Here is a 17,519-nt window from a genome sequence, read left to right on the forward strand (position 1 = left end):
GCTGTCATTTGTGATCCTTTTGCCTTTGAAGTTAAATTTCAATAATTCCTCAAGCGAGTTGCTATGCAAAATCATTTAAGACACTTGACAAAATTTAGTAAATAGCTGAAGAGACAAGCTGTATTACCTAAAGAATTATTGGAAGATCTTGAACAATACCTATTAGGTAACATTCTAACCCATATGGCCATCCAAAGAAACACATCTTATCCCAACTTGCATGTGTAGAGAAAGAAGGCTTTATATCAAGTGTTTTATGTAAAACATTGTTCATTATTCTTATTTCCTCATTAATGTTCTTGAACTTCTTGTTTATACTAGAAATATCTATAATTTCTCTCGGTACATAGGTGTGGCAATCAAAAAGTTTGAGCCAGCAGAGAAGGAAAAAAGATATCCATGGAAAGAAGGAAGAGAAAGAATTTTAATTTTTATCCATATTTTAAAATTTTTCTACATTCTCCTGATGTGTCTCATTTCTTCAATCATTCAAATGAGAAAAACACAAAATTCTATTTCTCTCTATATTAATTAGGTATTGTCTGGTGTGATATTGCAAAATACTCTTTCCTTCAAATTATTGTAGCATGTGTCCAACTGAGTTGCCTATAATATTTAAAAAGAGACAGTTACAGATATAATACAAACATAATTTTGTGTGTGTGTGTGTATCTTGGAGGCAAATGCCAAAATATTATTGTGACTATCAACATCTTATAGAAAAATGACTGTTCAATCATTTGTATTTCAGAACTTCAGTTGGGTTAAGACCTATATTTTCAAAATTCATTGACACCTAAGATATATCTGAATTCCAGCAAAATAAAATGTAAACCCACAAAACAAAGCAAAACAATAAAATTAAGTTTGAGAAATATTTCAGGAGTATAGTTTGCTGCTCTTAACTTGTCGAGTGAAACAATGAATGGAAAGGCTCAGTGCTAGAGCTGCAGTCCACAATCCAGAATCGCCAAATATTAAGCAGGAAAATATAAACTTCTTTACCAACTATCTGGTAATCAATGTTTTGTAAGTTTTATCTCTAACAAGGACAGAAATCTTAAACAGGGTCTTCAGCAGTAAATAATTCCGCCAATATCCTACTTCACAGTAGGAGTACTTCTCCCATAATTTTCAAATTAATTATCTGTGACACCTATTTTCATAATCTGCTATTAATTTTGCTGTGTCTAAATGAACTTGGCTCTGGCACCTTCCTTATTTTCCTAGAACTAGTAAAATGAACTACTTGTTCAGGTCATACTGTGTCAAAAGACTGCTAATACACTGCACACAGTGTCTGGCTTAAACACACTGTTTTATTTTTTTCACCCATAGCAAAAGATGCAAAATTTCTTGGTATAAGAATGCGAAAGAGAAAACAGAATAAAATTGAAAATTTGTAATAACAGAAACTAAATTTTCTGTATGATTATCTCTTACTATAAAAGTGAAAAAATATTTTCCACATTTCAATTACTTTTCTTCCTTTTCGTGACTTATTTAGGTAGAAATTTCAATTAGTTTGTATTTTTCCAGAGCTATGAAAGTGATAACTAAATGTAATTGCATTCTCTTCCTTAATAATATATGCATTTAAATAAGGACAAACTGCATATATCTTTTTGTTATATGTATATATACACACATATATATACACTGTACATATGTATGTGAAGTTTATATACTGTGTGTATATATATAGATATATATACAGAATCCAGATTCATTGCATATGTAAAGTAATTAATACTTAGGATTCATTTAAAAGGGGAAAGAATAATGACTAAGATTTTATGATATTTTTGACCTCCCTCAATTATTTGTCTTCTGAATAAAAACCATAAATGAGATTTTAAATAACTTTTATTTCCATTTCAAATGTTTGTATGAAAAATGTCTCAGTTTTCAATTCCAGTGAGTATATAGCCTATCTTAGTATCTTCTACTCACAGCTTTTTTTTTTTTTTTTTTTTTTAACATGGGCAGGCACTGGGAATCAAACCCGGGTCCTCTGGCACCGCAGGCAAGCATTCCTGCCTGCTGAGCCACTGTGGCCTGCCCACAGTTATGTTTTAAATGTTGCTTTAGCTAGCTCTTCAAATAAAAATCAGTGTGGTAATTAACATAACATCCGTATAAACAAAAAATAAAATCCATTCCAGCCAATTGTAGTATGATTCTCCTATTTAGACTCAACAATATATGTGGGAACAAGGTATATATTTCCAAAAAGCCATAAAATGTTGTAATTCATAAAAAAATGAAAGATAGTGAATATATATAAAAATTGATCAACTGGAAATTGTTTAATACTAGTTAAACTTTTCTATAGTAAAAATTAACTCAGTTTTAAGCTTATCAGCTTTGATTAATACTTTATGAAACATAAATAGCTTTCATTGTGCAATGTGCAAAACTTGTTAAAATTTTAACAACAATAACATGCATTCAGTTACCATTCAGTCATTTTCTTAGAAATTCATAGTTTATGTTGCATGTTGTAGCAAACAAATTCTGTAAAACGCTACATGAAAATTGGGATTTGATAAAATGCTGTGTTTCTCTAGCTTAAAACTAAGTATGCTGATAAGTCTGCACCTTAATTGCAGCTAAGTGGCTCAGAAATACTTGAATTGTTTTCAAAATATTAACATAAAATAAATGATTTTTATTTTATAACTTGGAATACATGAGACAAAATGAGAGAGCAAGACAAAAAGACAAACACACACAGAGACATTATCTTACTTGGTAATAGACATATGCTTGAGAGCAAGGCAGGGTTTGGAATAAGGGTTAAAGGGCCAGCATATGGAGCCTAAAGTACCATAGAGTGTGGTTTCAATTCTAAGTGCTATCATGGGGCTCATAGTAACCTTCATTGTTGAAAAGGAGTCACCAGCTGGATCAAGATTTGTAACCACATTAGAAGCAAGTTTTCTAGTTGTCAGTGCTTGGGGCAAGAGATTGTAAGAAGTGAACAGCTGTCTCCTTAGAGAAAAAAGATTGGCCTTGGTGAATCCTGTGACAGTTCTGTCATGGACTGAGGGTTTGATAAGGGTCGCACAGATGAGGACCTGAAAATGTAGCTTCAAGGTCAGAAGGGAAATTGAGAGTAAAGTTTGACTATTGCTAAGATTGTTTGATTAAAAGAAACTAACATAAAAATAATATTTGCAATGGTGTTGAAAAAAGGAACAGCACATAATTTGATGATTCTTGGGTTATGATGGCATGAAATAAATTATTAAGTACAGCTGGGCCTTTGTTTCTAACATGGGCAACCATCTAAAACTTTGAGGAATAAATTTTATCTTTCTCATCTAAAAATTACGTCTAGAGATTCTTTGCGATATGTCAAAGCTATTGATAGCTCTTCATTATGAACAGATCAACATTACAAGAATATACATTTCTAAAAGCATGTATATACTATACTATTTTCAGTTTACCCTCCTACTGCATTCTCAGTTGAAAGGGTGGTCAGTAATTTGAAGTTGGGTCAATAAACCTTTATGATAGCTAACCATATATTGATCACATAAACGATGCACTCTTTCCTATTTATTGTCAAATTCATGGACTAAAAGAAGAGCATGAGAATAGTAAATGTAGGTAAGAATAAGGTTTAAGAGTTTTTGGAGCAAGGCAGAACACATGAGAGACAGAAAGCAAGAGAGAGAAGGCACAAGAGTGAAATTTAATAGAGGACTGGAGAAATATTAAGAAAGAAAACAATACGAAAAACGTAGCCGATTAATGTATCTTACTGGTATTACACATCTGATCATTTTTTTTCTAAAAGAAATGCATTAGCATGAGTGATCTTCTTAAGACACATCCCCCCCCTTTTTTTTGTCCACTGGAACATTATATGTCATACGTGTTAAGAAGGGATTATTTTCCATTAAAAAATGCCTCTATCAACACCAAAGATGTGCTCTAAGGAACCATGTTATTGATGCTCAATAAATGCTTAAATAGTAGTAATAATACCACTGATAACATGGGGTTCAAGGAATAAAACTGGCCTCCCAAAATCAGTCTCTTCCCCGTAGAATAAAGTGTTTTCCCTGACCTTTTCATCTTACATTTTGTGTATATTTTCTCATTAAGCTCTACTTGGTGCATGTCTCAGCAAATAATTATATAATTATAATACATATTAAACACAAACATAAATTTACACTTTTGCAAACTACATTTAGAAATTGCAACAAAATGATTATGTAGTAAATATATAGTAAATATATAATTACAACAGAATATCCAAGAGTTTACTAAATTATCATGTATAAATATGGAATGAATTTATTTATTTGGATGTATTCAGTGAAGTTGCATCAGATTTTTTCACTGTCTTTTAATATAATTTAAACTTAAATTACCATAACTATTGGCTTAAATTCCAATAAATTACAAAAGACAATCTACATGTACACCTTATTTTATTTTCAAGGATCTAGTTATTATAGGAAGTAGTTGTATGTCTTTGACTTCCTTCTGGGCATTCCTTGTCCGTGATTACTTGCTGGACTCTCCCCTGTCAAACTGCCTTAGAGCCTGCAGGCATTCAAAGTACCATGATGAAGCCTAAAGATTAGAGAAAAAACTCCACTACTGTTTGTGAATATTCAAAAATCTATTGCAGGAGGCAGTAAACTAGAGCCTGCAGGACAAATTCAAACCTCTCTTGTTTTTATAAATAAAGCTTTATGGAAACACAGCCACAACCACTCACTTACACATTGTCAACGGCTGCTTTCTCCCTACAAGGGCAGCATTGAGCAGGTGGAATCGAGATCTTCCAGCCTACAAAGCCTAAAGTAATTATTATCTGGCCATTTACAAAAAAAAGCTTGCTGACTTCTGATTTACTGTAATGAGGTAGCTAAATTATCTTCACTTCTAATCCACTACCCTCCCTCCATCTCTTTTCTTCTCTTCTTCCTCATTAGAGCATAGCTAGATATAATCCCCTTCCTATCATTCAATGACTAACTAGATGGACTTTAACTGACTGCACTTGAGGAACACTAAAAAATAAAAGACTAAAATAACATTTCCCGATCTGATTTTCAGAGATTGTCAACCAATCTAAGTCAATTAATATTGAAAATATTTTAAAATCATTATTACAAAAATGTACACTAAGTGCTAATCATAGTTCTGAATATTTTGTTCATATTAACATACTTAACCCTCACCACAACCTTCAGGAGAGAGATGTTATCATCTTCCTTTTTTTTGGAGATGAGGAAAACAAGGCACAAGGAGTTTAAACAATTTATATGAAGTATCATAGCTAAAGGGAAGCAGAAAAAGAATTGGAAACCTATGACTGCTGGCTAGGAAAGGTTCCTTCTGCTTCAATCTAGACTGTCATTCCCTGAAAACATTCTATATTCCTAACTTTCTAATGCTGAATACTTTTCAGAAGAAATTAAAAGAATACTTAACTATGGAGAAGAAGGAGGAAAAAGAAAAGCAGTAATGCTATTGATGTTTTGTAACACTGAATTGAAGTTGAAAATGAGATGAATTGTTTTCTGAAAAGTATAGAATGTCTTCATAAGAAATGCTTACTTCCATTTTCTTTCATTACAAATATTACTGAAAAATAAAACGCAAAAATTACTATTGCAAGCAATTTTCAGGTGGGGCAAACATAGTTGAGACACAAAAATAAACAAACCTATAGTAATGAATATCAGAGACAAAATTACTTGAATGGAGTGCACGGGTAGTTCAGTGATTAGAATGTCCACCCTTCACGTGGGAGACCTGGGTTCAATAACTAGACCATGCACCACCCCCCAAAAAAAATTCCCAGACCATGCACCAAAAAAAAAAAAAATTGCTTGAATGATGGCCATCAGAATCAAATAAGAAAGAATCAGCTCAAGTACATAAAAGAAACCAACAAGTTTTTTTAAGAACACCTTAAGTTAAAGGAAATCACATTATTAGAAAGAACCATTAATCAGTGTAAAAATTAGAATAAGGGAGGTTAGGCTTGGCAAAATGATCCTCTTTGTAATTTCAGAGTAAGCTGCACTAATTACTCTAATTATAAGTTAAATAGCTGGGAAAATAATATGTGAGGTTGGAATGTCAGTTAAACATCTGGAGGATTCTCTAGTTTATTCTCTTTTCTTCCTGCTGGCAGAAGAGTATATTTGAACTATTTTGGCCATGAAAGACATATCTCTTAACTTAGCTAATTAGTTTTATTTATGAAAATCCCTTCATAACCCATTGTCTGAATGCTCCTCCTTAATCTTTAATTAACAAAAACAAAATATTGCAACTACATCTTTCTAGGAAATTATCTAATGTGCTAGATGGAAAACAACAATATATGTTTCTTTTTTAAAAAACTAAGAAAGAAACTGAAATGCTACAGTGTGACATAGCCAGAGCTCATTTAATTATATCCTTTACCATTGTATAGTCATATGGAAGATGAGAAATGGTATTGATTCAAAACATTATGGCATTTAATGAAAAATTTCAGCTACTTAAATACTGGAAACAAAAATAAATTTTGCAGGATTAAAATGTTGTTAGAGTAACTGCTTTTATCATACACTTAAAAAATACATAAACATTCATATCTGATGGAGGGGTGATTCTGTTTAAAGGGATTAAACACCCCCACTCACCACTAAGCTGGCCTTTCTTAGCATACACTTGACATCTGAATGTGTCTATTCTGTATGGTGAAGAGTCAACACCATAAAATGGGTATCTTTGAATCAAGTGGTTTTGGAGAACACTACCAAAATGCTGTGAAGATGTTCTGACCTGGACCTGCAGAGAGGTCACTTTCAGCTAAGTAACTTCTGGAAGTTCATGGTTAGAAAAAGGCAAAGATAGTTAATCAATCCAGGGACAATTACATTTTGAAGGAGCTCTTCCTTGGCTAATACTTAGTATTTAACCAAAGCCTTCCAAGGGAGCACTTGACATTTTCAGATTGAGGAGAATTTTCTGTCCCCATTCCCATCTGATTGAACCACAAGAAATTTATCACATCTGTTATTTTCATTATTCTTGCAGTCATTTAAAATGAATATATTTAAGATTTCCACTGAAAAAAGGGGTAAGCCACTTAAAAACAGGTTAGAAAGACACTGCACTAATGAAATAAATATATTTCTGAGAATATCCCGACATTTAACATAATTATATGCTAAATAAGTTTCATATATTATTGAGTGATTTGATACAATAAGAAAATTTTAAAACTTGAATATACCTTCAAAAGCCTGTCTTTAAAATCAGACAGTGTCTCATACAACCCACATGTAATTTCACAGTTGCTTATGATAACTGTTTTGTTCTGAAATGATGTAACCATTTAGATTTAGGATTTTTGTAAAATAACTCAATTAGTTATTACTCTGGGTAAGTAAAATGTGCATGGACACAAAGCTATTATGGACACAATGCTACTAAAAACCATGTCTATAAAAATCCTGTAGAATAGTTTCAATAATAATTACAGAGAGCAAATATTGCCCTGCTTTACCAAAAAGGTAGATTGATTGTGAAACTCATGAATGGTGACCTGCAATTTATCTGCAACAAAATTCTTGAATTTATACTAGAGTATATAAATTAAATGAATGACCATTTAGAAGCCAGCATAGCGTTAATAGGCTAGATCATGCCTTGCTATAGTCCTTCATGCTTGAATGACCCTCTTATGGGCATATGTTATTAAAATGTTTTTTTTTTTTTTGGCCACTTCTTCAGTTCAACTAAATTCCTATTAAGCAATAGGAAGCCAAATTCATTCTTGAATTTGCATTCATTCTTGAGTTCATTATTACCCACAGTTATGACTAAACAAACAATCTCGTCACTAGATTGGTCCTACAAACTTTCATTGCCCAGGTTATAGGAGAATTGTACTTAAATAATCAGATTTTCATTTCTGCTAGATAGTCTAAACTTGGATATCAAGAGCATGTTTTAAACATAATGTTTTAGAGTGTGTCTTGAATACCCAAAGGTGCTTTCTTTTCTGGTGGGACACCTGAATGAAGTATTTTATGCAGGCTGTGTTCAACGAGAATAAAGCAAATTAAATGTAGAGGAAAAGTTCCAATGGGAATATATTGTCTTGTTAATTGTGCCATTGGTCCTCATTTTTGATAGAAATTAGATTGGCAATTGTCAACATGCCTTGTGTTAGTTGTTCACATGCGTGCTTCCTCTCCAGTAGCCAATCATTAATTCACAGGACCTAATGGACTTGAAATATGCCAAGCAAAATGCTGGTATAGAGTGCACAGTGATGAAATGGCCAGCAATGGCCCCTTCCTCATAGAGTTCACAGTCTTATAAAGTCCTCGACTACAGGAAGAATGGATCTTATTAAAAGTGTACACAATAAGTCTTCAATAAATATTTACATATCTCGATAAAAATTTATAATGTTTACATACCACAAATCAAAATTTTGGATGCAGTGAGACATACTATATTGAATAAGAAGCTAAATTTTAAAAGATTTTAAAATTTTGGATTTTCCTATCTGGCATTGCAAAGAATAAGAATACATTCATAGGGATATGCTTACAGAGTTATAGGATGAAGTAGACATCATCCTAATGGAAGTTTGTATGAAAATGGCTTAATGATTTTCGTTTATTTTTAGCTCAGTAATGTAATTTAACTTCTAAAATAGAGAATACAATTTTAAGGTGAAAAATCATGCTCAGACAAAAAGAAAAAGTAATTTCACTGGCCAGAGTATAGTCAGAAGTAAGTTTTTAGTTCTGGGTTTCACACTGTAAGAGAAACAAATAACTGCTAAAGGAAATACTGTTGATTTTTATGGTAAAGACAAGCAGAAGAGTTGAGCTAGCCTGTAATATACAACAGTTTGTCAAATGGGCAATGGATTTCATATATATATATATACACATGTATAATAAATAAATATATATATATATACACATGTATAATAAATATATATATATATATTTATTTATTATACATGTGTATATATATATTATGCAGCTCTAAATGGAAGGCCATTATAAAGAATTAGCTACTTGGCTCGTAGGATCAGAATCAGAAAAAGAGAAGGTCATACTTACCTAAGAAGTCCTGTGAGAGAAGATAAGGGAAGACCCGAAGATATTTTTGCACTGCTGACAGGTTAGTATCACAGCATCTCATCAAGAGGGATGAGAACGTCATTAACCACAAGATAAAATTATAGATCAGAAACCTGGAAAACAGGAAACTGAAGAACTAAAATCAGAGTCATTTGGTTTCAAATAACTGGGAGGTTGAATAGAAATGGGGAATCTGTCAGTTGTAGAGCAGCTGGAGAAGAGGCAATGCTTGAATGAAGAGGGGGGTTCCAGCCTAGGGAAATGTGTGGCTGCCATTTTCTGGTCATGGCATTCCTTTTATATAAAAACGCTTCTGTAACTGATATGCAGCCTGATTTCTGGAAAGACTGAAACATAATGCAGTTTGGTTTAAGTATACATGTTCCAATAAATAAAGTTGCTAAAAAGTACAATAAGATTTTCTGTGTCCTGTCATTAGAAGAGTTCCCATGCAGGGCATGTCTCCAAATTGTTCAAGATGTGAGATTTTTTTTTAAAGATTGACCTGGAAAGGTTTGTTATTCCACACACTATACTTTAAATTTTGGGTTTGATGGAAATCACAAAGTGTGAAACCAGTTTTATGTTGTTTACTTGAAGTTACCATGTCTGTAGTCAATCTACCTATGTTTATGTTATATACAAATTACCTTCTCCCTTTAGCTTTTGATGGCATGGATTAAAAATCTGATCATTTAAATTGATAAGATGGTTGATGCACCTTTTATGGCATCTAATAATGTAAATTAACAATTAGAAAGATTCTGCAAGTCAAGAATTTCTTAAACTAGATGTAGAATTATATGACACTTTCTATGGCTTTTAAAACTTTGAGAAATGTTATCATTTCTCAAAATGAGTTATCACCAATATTTAAAAAATACTAATAACCAACACCCTATATGGACTTGAAGATGTAAATTGGGCCCTTATCCCTATCATATAAGAGCCTGAACAATCCCTTTGAGCAAATAAAAATGGTGAAACACAACCGGAGGACATGGTCAAAATGACTAAATTTGAGTCATTCCCTTTAATACATTTTTCCGAAACTAGCTTATTTTATTTTCCTTCTGCTGCTAGTTTTTATTTTGTTTAGATTTCCTTTTTTTTTCCCTTGCCCCTGAGAGAAGGGGAGAGTGCTGGGAGAGCTAGAAATTCTCTGGGTTACAGGATAAACCCCATTGACTGCATGCGACTGCCCCATTTACAGCTGGTCGTACTGTGGAGTAATGCTCAGCATTCGCTCTTACAGTCTTTTATGTAATATAATATATATTTTTAAAATTGATTGTAATTTTTTTAGCACTTTGGGGGCTGCTGGTGGTCTCTTTTTCAGGCTAAATAGACCAACTGCTGCTGCTAAAAGAGTTTATTCGACCACCCACACTCAGAGGCACAGCCTCCTCCCTGTTTCCCTGAAGTAGCAGTCAGCGAGGCCTGTGCAGTAAGAGCAGTGAGCAACCTTCGGGCTCAGAAAATGTCACAGCTTGATCCCTAGAGCCACCAGTGCTCCCATTCAATCAGAGCTCAACTGCATGATGTGTCCTGAAACTTAAAATGAAAGCCTTGGATTCACGGCCCAAAATATGAACTCCCTACTGGCTCTTCCTGTGGGACTTGCTGAAGTTCTCAGTCAGCTCACAGATTGGTCACCTACACTCTCCTCGTGTCCCAGGTAGTCAGGGAGAAAGCCCATCGGGAACATTTTCAGAAAGACTTGAAAACAGCAGGCATATATGTTTTAAAACAACATCTTGACAAATCAAGTTAAGTGATGAAATCGAGTGAACTTACAATTACCTCTGCTGTTGGAAGGAAAGGAGCGGATCACCCAGGACAAGGTTATAATTAATCAGATTTAATTTTGCTCTATCCTGGAGACCACAGATGTGAACATGTGTGTCCAAACTGTAGTAAGATGAGAGAATTTTTGACTTCACATAAATGCAGAAGAATGGGGAAAGCAACAATGAATTAATATTTTCTTATGAGTATTTCCAGTCCCACCCCCCACCCAAAGGTACAAGTTACACCTGGTTGCCATGTGAAGGTCACATATTAAATAGCATGCTAACTATGCTACATCTATATTGGATACAGGCATGCCTGCATCTACACTGAAGTTGGCCACTAGGAATTGGAAAGAGGTTTTGACCATAGGAAGAGAGGGCAATGAATGCATGCAGAAAGGCACATCAATATCAAAAGTCATTAATATTATTAGCATTCTTTTTCTTTTTTAATTTTCCCTATTTTTTTTATTCTTGTTGCTGTTTGTCTTTTTTCTGTTTCCTTCTTTTCTTATTATAAGCATTCTTAATGCTTAATACCTTGATTATCCCAGGTCACTCAGGTACTTCTCAGACTCTGAGTTTTTTTCTATTTGTCCTCCTCCCAGTTTAAAAACCTCAATTTCTCAACTTTCAAACTTCGCTGTTACTTTAGTAGAAATAAAATTTGAGGAAGAGGAGATTCATTTTCTGTACTTGCTAGCATATTTTTCAATTATCTATTTATTCCCATTGTGTGAAAGAGCAAGTTTTATTACACAAGCAACAAATGAACAGAAATACATTTTACATTTTGGCATGCATCTCATATCTCGGTGAACAATTATTTTGGTAGGTGATTCAATTTATCTGAATAGGAACTCAAAGACCAATGCCTGCTCTCTAGCCAATAAATTATGATTCAATCATGCAAGCAAGTTGGAGACCCTTTTCATCTTAAAACAGACTCAGAGCCAGCTGTCTAACATGAAACCCCATTTAAGAATCTGAGCCCATAATAATTGAGTTAGTTTTTATTTTTTTAAACTTCTAATTTACTATCTTTTATAAAACTCAGTTTATTTCTTGCTTATGGAGATTAACAGAGGTTCAATGAATCTAACAATATATTAGAGGTGTGTGTTTACCATGGCTAAGGAAACTGTCATGCTGAGATGTTAAAGGACTCCCTCAAGCTGAAGAATCTTTTATCAAATAATCCAGCAGTGATAGACATTTAAGTAAATTCTTGCCAAACATATGAATCACCTGTTTCAAAATTTTAATCAAACATAATTATAAAATTTTAAAAGCTAATATTCTGATTATTCATATTGATCTATATAAAATGTAGCTTTGTATTAGATGGAGAATAGTGATTAATGCGCTTAAGTCTATTAACTTTATGCAGGGAGGAAAAATGAATTGTTTCTCATTTTTCTGTCTCAGAACTGACAACATAGTGTATGGAAAATCAACAAAAAAGTAGAAGAAGGCAATACCCAGATTTTGAGTTGGGTTTTGTAGTACAAAATTTGATATAGTCTTTATTTTAGCTATTTGTTTTCCTTCTCACTAATGTCATAAACAAGTGTGAATTAAAAAGCAATGAGAAGCGGGCGGGCCGCGGTGGCTCAGCGGGCAAAGTGCTTGCCTGCTATGCCGGAGGACCTCGGTTCGATTCCCGGCCCCAGCCCATGTAACAAAAACGGAGAAACAGAATACAATAAAACAAGAAAATGTTTAAAAATGTTTCCCTTTCTTCCTTCCTTCCTTCTATCCTTACTTCCTTCTCTCTGTCTTTCCTTTAAAAAAAAAAAAGCAATGAGAAGCAATAACACAGAAAAATCGCATAGTCCCTATGGTCTTCCTTTAACAAAATTTTATAATAAACCATCAACTTTTCTTCTAGGGTTTGAGAAAAATATTGATATATTTTGGGTGCAAGATTTTGGAAGATGATAAAGTAATTTAAAAAGCCATGTGTAATACATGAATGTTCTCTATGAGAATCAAAAAACATCCCATCTATCATCATAAATATATTCATTAAACATTTACTATGAGCCCGATTTTGTGATATGTGTTTTGCAAATATGAATTTACTTAATATGAGGTAAGTCCTATTATTACCATCATCCCCATTTTGTAGATGGTTAAACCAAGGCCCATAGATTTGGATGACTTGCCCGATATCACTCAGTAAGGAAAAAGCAGAGCCAAGACTACAAAGCAGTCAAGCTGCTCCAGGATGCATGTTCTTCACCACCATGCTGTGTTTTGTCTGCTTCATAAATTTAAGTAGGAAACTGGAAAATTGCTAATTGCAGGGCCTTTAAGGCTGAAGCAGTGGGTTGCAATCTCACTGAGGTCTACTGTCCTCTTTGAACCCTTGGCACAGTTTTGATTCTTTGAGAGTGTTCAACCATTGTGGTCAAAGACCAATTTTTTACCACTTCATGTATGCTTGTAAAGGAGGAGGGGTGCATTCAGACTCTAAATTTAAGATAATCTAATGCACCATTCTCATTTTCACAAAGTAAGGCAAATAAATTCACAGGGTTGACTGTTAACCACACTTCTGGGAGACAGTGTAGTATAATGGTTAAAGTCTTTGGGTTAAGCTAAACCTGAGGTGGGATCTCTGGACACTTAATGCATCTCTGACTGTGGGCACATTTTTTAAACTCTGTGGGCCAAAATGTACTCCTTTGTAAACTGAGGATACTAACATCACTCTCCTCGTATGGTGATGAGGATAATGAAATGGTTCTGAGAGCACTTCCCAACACATAGTTAAGCCTCAGAAGGTCTTGGTCATTCTTAATTTTAAGTCCTTTTCTTAAGGCAGTTGTCCTCAAGCTGGTTGCTGTGTCAAACCTCTGTGAAAATCTTTGCTTTATGTCAACTCAAGAGTCCAGTATTTTATTTGGAGCTGATGAGACTCCACAGGGCTTATATTCAGGTCAATTGGGCCACTTGTTACCTTGGAGATAAAGAGGCAGCAAATGTTGTGTGATGGAGTTTAAGCAGTCTTCAGTTGATCACTGGTGGATCTACTGACCACCCCGCCTTTGCATAATCTCCAAGTTTAGATCTTCAACAATGCTGGCTCAGTTATAGGTGCAGAGAGGAGCTAGGGTAGTAGTGTTCTATGAAGCTTGAGACTATACTTCAGAGAATAGTTTTTTGAATCACTTCAGTGTTTGGTATATACTGTTGTTTTAGGTGTTAATTCCAGACATTCTTTCTCATTTTAAAAATTGTATTTACACAAAGTGCCCAAATATTAAGTGATGCTAGATTAATTGTTGTATATGTATACACACATGTAACTAAAACCTTGATTGAGATATAGAATGCTGCCAGCCTCCAGAAGGTTCCCTCCGGCCTCATCTCACTATCACAGCTGTTGTCAATACAGACTAGTTACGCTAGTCTTGAACTTCATGAAATGAAGTCAGGCTTTCATCAAGTGGCTGAATTATTTCACTCAACATGATTTTGCAAGACTTATACATGTTGTGGTGGGCATCAACAGTTGCTTTTACATGCTATGTGTCCATTGCACTGTTCCGTGCACATATTAGGATTTATTTACTTACAATTGTTATTGATGAACATTCAGGTTGTTTCCTTATTTTCCACTATGAATAAAGTTGCCATGAACATTCTCTACATGTCTCTTGGTGAATATAAATTCATGTACTCAGAAATCGAATGGAATTATTGGGGCCTAGTGTATACTCATGTTCAACGTATTGTCAAACCTCTTTCTAACGTTGTACAAATCCACGTATCTATTGGCAATGCAAGAGAGCTCCAATTGCTTTATTTCATCATTGAGAGATGATATTGTCAGTTCTTTAAATTTCAGTAATATTAGTGGTTTGCAATGGTAGCTTCGGGCAGTTCCCAGGTATTTATTATATGGAAAGGATTTATGCATCATCATTCTTTGATGGAGTAAAACTTGTGGATGAAGTGGAAGGTCCTGGGCTTAAAGCAACAGAATTAAATAGGTCAAGCATCGCCAAAGGGAAAAATCAGAGGTCAGAACCACAACATAAAGAATAAATGCTTTGGTAATGAAAACAAACCCAAGGTCAGAAGTCAAGGGGATTAGTCACTTGTGAGGAAGAACAATGATAGTGGGAGCAGGTCAAATGGCCTAAGGCAGAGAAGTCAAATAATTTGAAGAAGCAGAAAGTCTGTTTTTGGTGCCCATTTTGGGGTCAATGAATAGGCCTCTTGGAATAAAGTGGCTATTTCAAACTGAAGTCCCTTAATTCTCTTTTCCTACTATTTCTACAAATCCTCAGAATTTCTCCTTTGCTGTTACCTTTACATGGTCCACCCCATTAGTTTACTCAAGCAACAATTTCATTGTCCAGGGTAGGCCTCACTAGAGTCCCACCCTGATTTTCACACAAACACACACAAGCACACATGTGCACACTCATGCACACTTACACAGACATATATAATAAGGACTAACAAACAATAACAAACAAGGGAATGGCTATGGATTGGCCTGCTATAGCAAAAATAAATGATTCTTTTAGTCACAAAGGGTAAAGTGAATGTTAGATATCTTGAGAAAACTAATTTCTTTGCAGAGAATTTATAAGGACAATTGAAAATATTACAGAACTTTGAAAGAGCCCTTCATGCATAAATTATCATATAATATCTTGCATTTTTAAAGTTCTCCTTCCTATTTTTTAGAGTGTTTTCATATAAATTAGCTAGTTTGAGGTTAACAAATATTCATTAAATTAGATAGGAAAAAAAGAAAAAAGTTTCTTCTATCAGAACATTTGTAATGCAAGGTTTGGGTGTTTGATGATTATGATGTTAAGATATATCTTTCTCTCTACTTCCAAACTTCTCCTTCAGCAAGCAACTCTATTTAACTATTTGTAGAATTTGTATCTATGCGCTCAGTTAATTCAAGCTGTTGGTTTAGTCCTGACAATCAGGAAGAATCGACAATGTTGCTTGCTGGGGATATGTTTTTATAGTTGCAGAATCATCTCCATTTCTTTTGCTCAATTTATTCTATCCTGTCAGCTTTTATATGTATCCTGTACCCAACTGATTTACTTTTTGTTTTGGAAAATGTTTCTTTCTTCTACTGTTCACCAAGTTAAAGACTTAATCTGTAATGCTAGGCCATTAGTTCAGACTGCTTAAATACCTGATCATTCAAACTTATAAAATTTACTTGATCTCTAAATTTCCTCTTATAAAAATTGAGATAATTTCCTATTTTATAATATATTAAGAGACAAGTAAAACATATTAAAGGTGCCTTAATTTCAGTACCTCAAATCAATCTCATCATCTTCCTCTCATAAATCTTGTCTTCTCCAGTGTGCAGTAGTGCCTCACTGTTCAACATCTTAACACATACAATTTTTCAAGCCTGAAACTCATAAGAAACCATGGAGACAGATGACAGTGGGATGACATGTTCAAAGTGCTGAAAGAAAAATACTTTTAACCGCAAATTCTACTTCCCCCAAAATTATTTTTTCAAAAATGAAGGAGAAATGAAGCCATCTGCAGATTTAAAAAGAAAAATAATAAAAAAACACAATAAAATTTGTAAATAGCATACCTATCCTATACTAAAAAGAGTCTTTCAGGCTAAAATGAAAGGACCCTAGAAAGTAACTTGAATCAACATGAATAAATAAAAAGCATAGGTAAAGGCGACTATGTAGGTGACTATAAGAGACAGCATTTTTTTTCTGTGGATCCTTTTTCTCTCATCTTATTTAAAAGACAGCTGCCTAAAGCAATAATTATAAATCTGAGTTTATAGGCACACAATATATAAAGAGTTAATATGTACGGCAACAGCAGCATAAAGGGGAGGAACTATGTAGAAGTTTTTGTAAACTACTGAAGTTAATATAATATTAATCTGAATGAAATAGTTAGGAGTTAAGATTTTAATTGCAATCATCACAGCAGCCACTAAGAAATAACTAAAAAACTATAGTAAAATAAATGACAAGGTAATTAAAATGAGCACTGAAAAATAACTTTTAATGCAAAAGAAGGAAGTAATGGAAGAATAGAAAACAAAAAAGACCTCATATGGAAATAACAAAAGGGCAACTATAAATCCAATCTCATCAATAATTATTAGTTTAAATAGATTAAATAGTCACCTAAAAGGCAGAGATTGGTGTTTCAGAGGGAAAAAAAAAAAGGAAGATATGTTCCAAATATCTGTTGTCTACAAGTTACACATTTCAGATTCAAAGACAACTAGATTGAAAGTTAAGAGAACGGAAAAAGAAAGATACACTATTCAAACAGAGACCAAAGGAGAGATGGAGTGACTTTACAAAATAGATCTTAATATAAAAACTGTTATTGGAACACAAGAAAGAATGTTTTATAATAATAAATGGGTCAATCCATCAAGAAGATATAACAACTGTAAACATATATGCACTTGACAACAGAGCTCCAAATGCATATAAGAAAAACTGACAGATTCGAAGGGAGACATAGAAAATTTAATATTAAGAGTTGGAAACTTCAGTGCTCCAATTTCCATAATGGATAGAATAACTAGACAGAAGATCAAAAA

General features: G+C 33.7%; 1 long non-coding RNA gene across 2 annotated transcripts in view; it reads left to right on the forward strand.

The window, feature by feature from the left end:
- LOC143646222 (uncharacterized) overlaps positions 1–17,519 on the forward strand; it is a 90,925-nt gene that overhangs the window by 19,690 nt on the left and 53,716 nt on the right. Inside the window, exon 6 of one of the 2 annotated variants that reach the window (XR_013157395.1) lies at positions 351–577. The exons of the other annotated variant lie outside the window; for it this stretch is intronic. This is a non-coding gene — a long non-coding RNA (uncharacterized LOC143646222). Of the gene's footprint in view, positions 1–350; positions 578–17,519 lie in introns of those variants that run through there. 2 annotated transcript variants of the gene reach the window in all.

Source organism: Tamandua tetradactyla, chromosome 9 (genome assembly GCF_023851605.1).
Source record: "Tamandua tetradactyla isolate mTamTet1 chromosome 9, mTamTet1.pri, whole genome shotgun sequence".
NCBI lineage: Eukaryota > Metazoa > Chordata > Mammalia > Pilosa > Myrmecophagidae > Tamandua > Tamandua tetradactyla.